Source organism: Macrobrachium rosenbergii, chromosome 44 (assembly GCF_040412425.1).
Source record: "Macrobrachium rosenbergii isolate ZJJX-2024 chromosome 44, ASM4041242v1, whole genome shotgun sequence".
Lineage (NCBI taxonomy): Eukaryota > Metazoa > Arthropoda > Malacostraca > Decapoda > Palaemonidae > Macrobrachium > Macrobrachium rosenbergii.
The window spans coordinates 26,948,070-26,958,069 of NC_089784.1; the positions used below are offsets into that span (position 1 = coordinate 26,948,070).

Consider the following 10,000-nt stretch of genomic DNA (forward strand, 5'->3'; position numbering starts at 1 on the left):
AGCACTATTCAGTAGTCGGTTTCGAGTGTCACTCGACAAACATACTGTTCAACAATGACGTCTTATTTCCCCATAGAAAATCAATGGGCGTCTTTCCTTAACCAAGCCAGACTCCGATGACAACAAAAGACGCTCCCGGCATTTTCACATCACACGAGTACAAACAGAATACTTGCTTATTGTGAGGGGAACAATAGAATCCTCTAGGAAAAGGCTCTTAGTATGGATAATTTTTCTTATTCTGCTCCAGATTAAAAAGCTCCTGACCTAACGTTGGTTTGCTCTGGATATAACCTCCTCAGTGATGAATTACAATACAGTTTGCGGCCGCGGTAATTGGAATAAGCTAATGGACCGTAGGTTTAATATTTGAGTAAGGGAGAGTCCTCTTGATGCATATCACAATGGATGTTACGGAACTGAAACATTCATCGTAATGGGACGAAGAGCATGATGTAGAATATATCACTAGAGAAACATTCTACGCGCCATTGTTTGTTTTATAATGGGAAGAAACTGTAATTAAAAATCAGCGACTCGTAAATCGTGATAACAATTGTTATTTGTGATGCTATGGCCTTACATTTCTTTTAAACTGAAGCTAATTCTATGTAATTTATGCCCATGTAACGATTTTTTTTTTTAAACTTGTTAGTTTTGAGATATTTGCAAAAATGTGCAGGTATGTCATTTTTTGGGCAGCAATTTCCCAATTTATTCACGAAAATGAGTTGTATCAAGTTTTCATGGTATCAGGTCCCCCAGACATTACTATTATTATATATTACCTTATGATGTTTTGCAATGTCGTGTGGCAATAATAGAAAAAAAATTCCCTCCAAAACCCTTCCTTCAATTTTTCCCCAAAAAATATTCCAAAAGTTTACAAAAACGTTACACATAGTTAATAAACAATAAACATTAACAAACAACAATAAACATTAATAAACAGCAATAAACATTAATAAACAGCAATAAACATTAAAAAACACGTCAAAGAGTAGGTCAATAATAATCCTAGCAAACTTGTGAATAATGATTAACAATGAAGATAATGTTGATAAAAGCAAAAATTCCTTTCCAAAAACTAATATTGTTACAAACAGTTAATGCTCATTAACAAACACGGAGTATGCTGATAACTGTCTTAACAAACCAGTGAATGACGATGAATGACAACGTGAATGGTGAATAATGCGAAAAGTATTAAAGCACACCAAAAAAATTTCCAAAAAACTAGTACTGTCACACCAAGCTAATAAACGTAAAATACATGTAATATTTTAGTAACAACCCCACCAAACCTATGAATAATGATTATTGATAAAGATACTGGTGATTAATACACAAAAAATGATCAGTTACCGATGAAAATGCATGAAAAGAGGTGGATAATGGCTAATAATAGTTTTACTCACCAAAATTGGAGAACCTCTTGTCTTGTTTATTATTTTTTGCAAAGCAGTCCGTCGCATTAATCCGTAGACAGGCAGGGATCATCAACACGGGGTAGGGGGGAGGCCGGCACTGTTGAAAAGACTACACCACAATTTCCTTTTGCAATAGGCCTACGCTGACATTAAGACAAGGCCTTGACGACAAAGACCCAACCGTCGTCACAGAGTCTGGCAGCCTTCATGGCATTTAAGCCACAGATATTTTGCCACTCTGTGCCTTTTGTCCTCGATCAAGGCGAGAGACATCTATTCCAGTCGGCATCCCATCAACAAGAACTTTCGTGAGGCGCTCGCAGGCAGAGTTTTGCAGGCTCCCATCTTCACAACGCGAAAACCGATATCATAATGATGACTAAAAATCTTGTCATTTTTAACTTCACAATGGCGACATCAGGCCCGCTGACATCCATCCAACCAAGTTATTTTCCGTACGATGCCCTGATGCTGATGTTAACTCTAAACACTGACATCTCTAGGTGCGTTTACAGGTGTAGTGGCTGGGGCAAACTGGCAGACGTTACCTAGGTTCATGGACGACCTGTTATTTTCCTAGTGTTGGGGCCCCTGACCCTCTGGTCCTTTAATGTTGTTTCTAACTCAGACAACTTTTACATAGCTTGGTTCCTCTTGGCGGTTATTCCATGGAGGAAGGCAGCCTTGCTGAATGTTATTTCCTTGCCCTTAAAAGTACAAGAGTAACTAAATGCCCATTTCTCGCTTGCTTCAGCCTTAGATCGTTTCATTTTGAAGGGTTTCTTGCAAATATTTCTTTGAGGGGTGCTGCCTGCAAATTGCACTTCCCACTGAACCAGTATGCATTGAAGATCACACTGGTCGCCTCATCCCCCACTGTGAAAAAATACTTGTTCTTTCTGTTGCAAGGGAAGACTGGCTTTTTTGGTCGAACCGTTTTCTTGGTGCCAGTTTCCTTAACAAAATCTTGGTACGACAGGCCGATATTCCTTTGCCTTTTGGCAACATTAGCAGCGCTTGTTTCTGATCTACTAACCCTTTATCCTCCGTTTTCCTGATGTACCGGGTGTTCAGCCTCACCATTAGCAGGTTCCACAGCTTGGGAACCACGGCTGGGGTGGCACAGGCACCGGCTTCAAAACTATGGAGTGGAGCACTTGCCCATATGCATGAGGGCTGCCAGTGGCACAAGGGATGGATCATCACATTCTGTATCATTATCACTGTTGGAAGGATGAACTCACTCACAGTCATAACAATCACCATCATCTGAACACGTAACATCATTCGGAATAGCATCACGTTAGCATGGCAGCCACCGACACGCGGCTATCTTTATTTATGCTTTTTTTTCACACTATCCGGGGACGGCCAGGTCACATCGAACACTTCCAGAGAACCTATGTTTTCTGAACTCTTCATAGTGATAATACCATCACTCTATTATTAATAATACCGCCGATAATAACGACACGGTTGTTTACCGTTACAGCAATCGCACGCGTTCAACGAATACTGTATATTCCAACCGCTGATTGGCTCTCACGTCAACAATAACAAAAGCTCCAGTTGGCTGAAACGTCGGTCAGCGAATAGCATCAGTAAAAGTAGTAGTAATGTCTTATAACGGCCCTCCAGTAACACGGCGCTTGGACTGGCTGGCTGCCGCCGCATAGAATAAAACGTTATTCTCGATTACCTCATTAGGACTGAAAGAAATTTTTTACCTTAGTGGAGATATCGTATATAATTATTCTTTGTTACATTTTTCTCGAATGTTTATGGGCCGGATGCCAGTTCAAACCTGGGTTTCGTTGGACGTGGTGAGTGATGGACTCTAATGTTAATTCTCATTTACAGGACTTATAAGAGAGAACAAGTTCAAATTGCAGAAATAACTGAAATTGCCTACTAAATTATTTCTATTACCTCAAAGTCATATGCCTAAAGCTTTGTTGAACTTTTATGATAAACTGTATAAAATATTTCGTTCTTTTCCTGTCTTTCACGTATACAGTAGATGAGAATATGAACAGTTACGAATTCGTACTAAAATTATTAATTTTCTTAAAAAATAATATGTATTTATTTGACCCTCAGACAAGGATTCAAGAATAAAAGGTACCGATGTCATTTTATTTGTCTTTCTCCAAGAGAAGTTCACTTCGTAAAATAAAAAAAAAAAACGCAATAACTGTTTTAAAGGTATCAAAAAGACTCTCTTACCTCGGAAGCGCATTTGCAGCCGTCTGCCATCTCGCCCCCACCCCTCCCAATTCACTCAAGCAGCCACCAACCCCTAATCCTTCCCCCGAACCCCACCCCCACCCGCCACTCTCTCTTTCGCGTTCGTTCTGCCTTATTTGCTTTTGGATAATTAATCACCTTTGTTATGAATGAAAACTTTCGTCCTTTCCGCTTACTTTTCCTATTCAGAAGTCCTCTACGTTTTCTGAGCGCAAACAAAAGGTCGAAGCTTAGACATAAGTTAATAAATTTGATTAGTTTTTATGATTGAAAAGGGAAATAGCAGTGAAGTAGCTTCTTTTGATGTGGTTGAACGGGACTTGAGAATTCTACAAAACAAATAATAGAACAATAATTATCTTAGTTGCTTGGATGGAACTGGAACCGAAATATAAAATTTAGTCCAAAGGCCAAGCGATGGGACCTTTGAGGTCATTCAGCACTGAAAGGGAAAGTGACAGTAAAAAGGTTTGAAAGGTGTAACAGGAGGAATAACTTGCAGTTGCAATATGAAACAATTGTTAGGAGAAGGTGGAAAGTAGGATGGAAGGAAGAGAATATGAACGGAGGTACAGTAAAAGGAATGGAAGGGGTTGCAGATGGGGACTGAAGGCAGAACCTTAAGTAATGTCTACAGAGCACCGCATGAGGTGCACTGACGCCAATGTCCCATTACGGGGCCTTGAACAGCGAGCAGATTCCAAATTGTGGTGAAATGAAAATTTTACCCATGAAGGGGGATTTCTGATCGTTTGGCTGTTTCACGTTGCTGACTTACATACTTCAAACTTCGTTAGAGATATCCTAGTGATTGACTAGGAACTGGCTTCTGCCTAAAGTCTAAACTATTGGATTTACTCACGCTTTACCTTTACAAAGTAATTATGAAATATGTCGTCTAAAGACAAATTTTTTGTTTCTTAAACCAGGATGTAAATTACTTAAAATATCATTTTCAGAAGTCTAAGCAAGATACCACTCACTATCAGGACATTTTTATAGCAATATAAATAAAAGATATGTCCTGAATAGCATATCAGCATCTAGTACCGTTATTTATTGATAAATAATTTGACGTACTCATGCGAACATAACACTCATTCTCGTCATTTCAGCTGAGAAAAAAAAAATTAGCTATAAAATGTATATTAAGAAGTTTAGTATGACATAGTCTGTGCTGAATCTGGGTATTCTAATACGGGACTTTTTTTTTTTTTTAAACCACACACACACACACACACACCAGCCTACACAAATCACACGATGTTGCGTGGTTCTGTATGGCTGGAAGGTTGGCAAAATGTTATGGAGAGAAATTGTAGAATTACCGAAATAGGAGAGTTTTTCATGAAGAAAAATAGCTAAAGTATACTAGACAAAATTAATATCATATACATATACAGTATATATATATGTGTGTGTGCGTGTATGAAATATAAGGAGCCCATAAAAACGCCGAAATGTAGAAAGTAACGGCTATATTTCAGAGACCAAAGTGTCTCTCTCCTCAGCTTCACTATTTGCCTGAGGAGAGAGACAGTTTGGTCTCTGAAATATAGCCTTTACTTTCTACATTTTGGCATTTTTATGGGCTACTTATGTTTGATGGAATTCTGTTTTAACAGAAAATATTTCATAGTCATATACACACATGTATATAAGTAATATATATATATATATATATATATATATATATATATATATATATATAATATATATATATATATAATATATATATATATATATATATATATATATATATATATATATATATATATATATAGCAATAAAAATATTGTATAGAGGAATATTATTAATCCTGCTGTAACAAACGCTTACCTGGATCTACTAATAGTATTGTGATAAATGACAGCATCGTAAACAACAGAATACTTATAACTTCAAACAAAGTTCAATAACCCAGCCTCCCACTAAAGATTTAGAAATATCACTGGATTTCAAAACAACTGTTCCATGTAACCTACGATGAGAGAGAGAGAGAGAGAGAGAGAGAGAGAGAGAGAGAGAGAGAGAGAGAGAGAGAGAGAGAGAGACCCTTGCAATATTTGTTTTCAAGCGGACGAGAGAGAGAGAGAGAAATAAAGCCTTTTGCAATATTATGTTTTGGAGAGAGAGAGAGAGAGAGAGAGAGAGAGCATCTGAATACAAGTCTTATTTTAGCGTCCGCAACGCTTTCCATCATGAGCGTTAGAAAGGGCATTTGTTCTCGAGTAAAGAGATGAGTAAAGAGATTGACTTCCACGGTTCCGTGGTTCTTGTCAGCTTTCAAAATAGCTTCGTTATTTTTCCCTGGCGGGGAAGATTTGCCAATGGAAATTAACCTTACAGATGATCACTGATGTGTTCAAAAAAGGTTAGGAAAAAAAAAAAAAAGCTGCCATCCTGGTTCAGGGTGGATAATCTTCCTCTCTTATTTGCTTTGTTCAGTGCCCATAACTGATCCGTCTGTCTACCTCTCTCTCTAAAAGATAGGGGCCAGCCTGAGAGACCTAATGAGGGCTAAATCAGTCTCCATAAATAAACCAGGTTGGTAATGATGATGATGGAAACCATGATGAGAGAGAGAGAGAGAGAGAGAGAGAGAGAGAGAAAGAAACTACCAGTGTCTGTTTATCATTCCTGCTGAAAAAGGACGATACGTTTCTTATATTTTCCCCCGAGGGTCTTTTCAATCAAGAATCCGAAGACTGTCAACAGGACGTCCTGATCTTTTTTTTTTTTTACAAATCTTTTCTTCTTTGACTTCGTAAGAATAGCAGCCTCTTCCTCCACCTCCTCCTCTTCCACCCCATTCCCCAAGCAGTAATCCTTTCCTCATACATCTTTCTGAGACATGACGGCCGATAATGTAGACAAAATAGTCATCTTGGGATGGTTCCTCCATTGTAGTTTCTCATCTTTTATTTGTTGGGGGGAAGGAGGGGCTGTGGGGAGGGGGTTGAAGTGATAGGTTCTTTTTTTCACCTCCCGAATATTTTCCTAGTTCTGGGGACTAACTAATTAGCTTCTATACCATCTCTTCCGTTATTTTTTCCTGGATTTGTCAGTGTCTTTCATAACCCAGACTTCCGTAAAAATTTCACCTTGTCTTGAAGAAAACTCTCTCTCTCCATATATACAGTATGTATGTGTATATATATATATATATATATATATATATATATATATATATATATATATATATAGATATAGAGAGAGAGAGAGAGAGAGAGAGAGAACAGAGAGAAATATATATATATATACACATACATAACACGATTGTGTAAATATATATTGTTAGTATTTGTGTGAAAGACACGTTCTTTTTTTATCAAGACAGACTAATCGATAACTAAACACCTTCATCTAGACCAGACCAAAACATAAAGAAGAAAATTACAAAGTATAAGCCTATACCCGATGACGTCACAGTAATACAGTGAGACGTGGACACCTCACGGGCGTTACCTTGCGTCTGAGCGGGACTGGGATTCTATCTTTAGCTCAAGGATTAGAGCCGAAAGAGTACCTGTAGAAAATACGAGTCTGCAGTTGCCTAGAGAGATGAAGTGGAGAAGAGGAGAGGGAGAATATGGTTTAGTTTACGATTAAAGGAACCACCTTTGATTGAGATCTGTCAAGAGGAGATTTATGGAGCCAATAATCATGTGATTTCTTACATTATTACACAAAAATACCGAGTCTTGAGTAACTGAGCGATAAGAAATAATTCATGACGATATACCACATCACCTAAATATCTAAAGGTAAAGTTAACAAATTAAGCAAACGAATTTTTGTGAGTAAGAATATATATTTGGCCCCCAGACATAAGTATAATTAAGATTGTATAAAAAATACAAAAAAGTATCTAGAGATAGCTGACGTCGCAGACAGATAAGAGGCAGTCCTCGACAATGAATTACATAAAATGCAATGAGAGAGAGAGAGAGAGAGAGAGAGAGAGAGAGAGAGAGAGAGAGAGAGAGAGAGAGAGAGAGAGAGAAAGGCATGTTGTCAGCAGCCTCAAACGGACACTACCGTACCGTAGATTGAAAATTCCTTTTTACCACAAAAGATCCTTTTCTCTCGGATTCCCGGAGATATTCGTTAGGGGAAAGTTTGTTCAGTCGGATAAACTTGTATCAAAGGACTCGAGAGGGATCGACTCTAAGTAAGAACATTATTCATCCCACAAAAGCGACGCTTAACAAACACTCTTGAAGTAGGTATGTGCGCACTACGATCTAGAGTTCTAGACCGTGGTACGCTCACACATCCACATACGTATGCACAAGCCCTCACACTCTGTGTATTTGTTCAAGTTTCGTAAACAAGTACTTACGAAGAAAGAGTTGAAAGGCCATTCTGGATACTTCTTCATAATGGGATTGTCATATAAATAGATTTTTTGTGTATAAACTATTTCCCTTTCGTATGTTTAGTTATCTCGAAATGCTTATCATGTCTTACGTCACATGTGATTGAATTGAAAGCATTCCATTATTCATGGTGTTCCTCCAGATATCAAAATTATCCTTTCACCCAGGGCATGAAAAATCATCAAATATCCTTTTGGGGAACAGTTTTGTGTTATAAACAAAAAAATTATATTCTAGCTAACTTTCACCAAAGTAACCCCATCATTAAAATGCGATATTGAATCCTCTTTCCAAGGGATTTGCATATTTTTGACAACTGCTTCTTTAGGGGCGATATTAATTAAATTCATCGTAAAGATTTGCGCTTAATTAGATGCATTTCAGCAAGCCTTCGTCGTAACTCTTTGTTGCTTTCATTCCCTCATCACTCAGGTCTTCCCATCATTATCATCTTATGTATGACCATCCTTCTTTCCCCAATCCCTAATCCTCTCATGTTCACAATCTCCCCATTCCCTCCTCTCGCCAACACACACAATCTCATTCCATCGACACTTGCCTCGTCATCAAGACCACACTTCCTTCCGGTTGCTCGGTCTTTTTCCGGCCCTTGTCATTATCCTGTACTTGACCTTATCTCCGTTCCTGATGCCCCGTTCTTCGGCTATTGTCCACGTCTTACTTACACAGAAGCGACGCCTTTTTCCATCTTCTTCTTTCCATTATTTGGTCACGTCTTCTTTTCACTGTGCTTACGATTGCTATATATATATATATAGTTATAAAACTGTCTAGAGCTGTCCTTACCTATTTGATTTTCAAATCTGGTAACGAAGTTATTAGGAGTTTTTGGTATTCGTTCAGTTTATTTGCTTATTTCTACTAGCTGTTAGCGGGGCCAGGAATACGTAAGAGGCATGTTGTGAGCTTTACAAAAATTTGGCCAGAGATTGACGCTGAGACTGCCAGTATGTGGTTAAATTTTAGATGATGTAGGAATGTAACTTGTGGAAGAAGGAACCTTTTGTTGGTGGCTAGAGCCCTCAGTCTTGGCGGAGGTTTGTGGTCTCGAACCGTTCTTCTTTCTTCCTTGTTTCTTATTCTTGGGCTTTCAGAATCATTACACAGCTGGAGGAGCCTCCTAAACTCGGTTGCTTCTCTTAGGAATTCCATCAGGGATCAAAACCTAAAAATACAGAATTATCAATCTCTCTCTTAATCTCGATTCCAGCCACCCCACCCCCTCCACCTCCCTCTATTGCTAGAAGTTAGGGCCTTCCACCTCGCGGAGGGAGAGGAGAATCTGGGAATATGCCTAAAGGTTAGAAGCCTCAACCTCCCGGAGGGAGAGGAGAACAAGGTAATACACCTCCAGGTCAGGGCCCTCAACTCCCAGAGGGAGATGAGAGAGCACGGGAACGAGTGTCCCAGGGGGAGACACCTACGAAACAAATTACAGCATCACGGGTGAAGGAGAATCTGACGGCTGATAAAAAAGGTGGAGAAAGTTGCAAGAGATGGATAAAAGAGAAGAGAGGAAAAAAAACAATAAAAGGAAAAGAGAAAGTTAAAAGATCGACTCCTGTCACACAAAGGAGAAGATACGGATAGCTCGACGATGGGATGTCCCCTGGGGGGGGGGAGGCCTTTGAACTTCTGTTCGACTGAACTTGACAGTATCCGCCAATTATTAATTATTAATGGATACAAGAAGGAGGAGGAACAAGCGATTGAAGCGAGTCGAGGGATGCTACTTATAATAGTACAGGGATTAGGGATTTCTTTTGATCCGGCTTCTGGAAAAAAAACAAACACACACACACATACACTCGCCCCCAAAACAAATCAAGAAGGAGAAAAATAATGGAGAGGGCGATCTGGGGAATAGTGGAAATCGGATGACTGTAAAGAATTTGGTCCGCGAAGCTTTGCAGAATTGTG

At 38.9% G+C, this 10,000-nt stretch overlaps 1 protein-coding gene across 2 annotated transcripts in view; it reads left to right on the forward strand.

Moving 5' to 3' along the window:
• The window catches only part of LOC136829449 (rhodopsin, G0-coupled-like), an 89,709-nt gene that overhangs the window by 32,804 nt on the left and 46,905 nt on the right, over positions 1–10,000 (forward strand). The gene's annotated exons all lie outside the window — the stretch shown is intronic.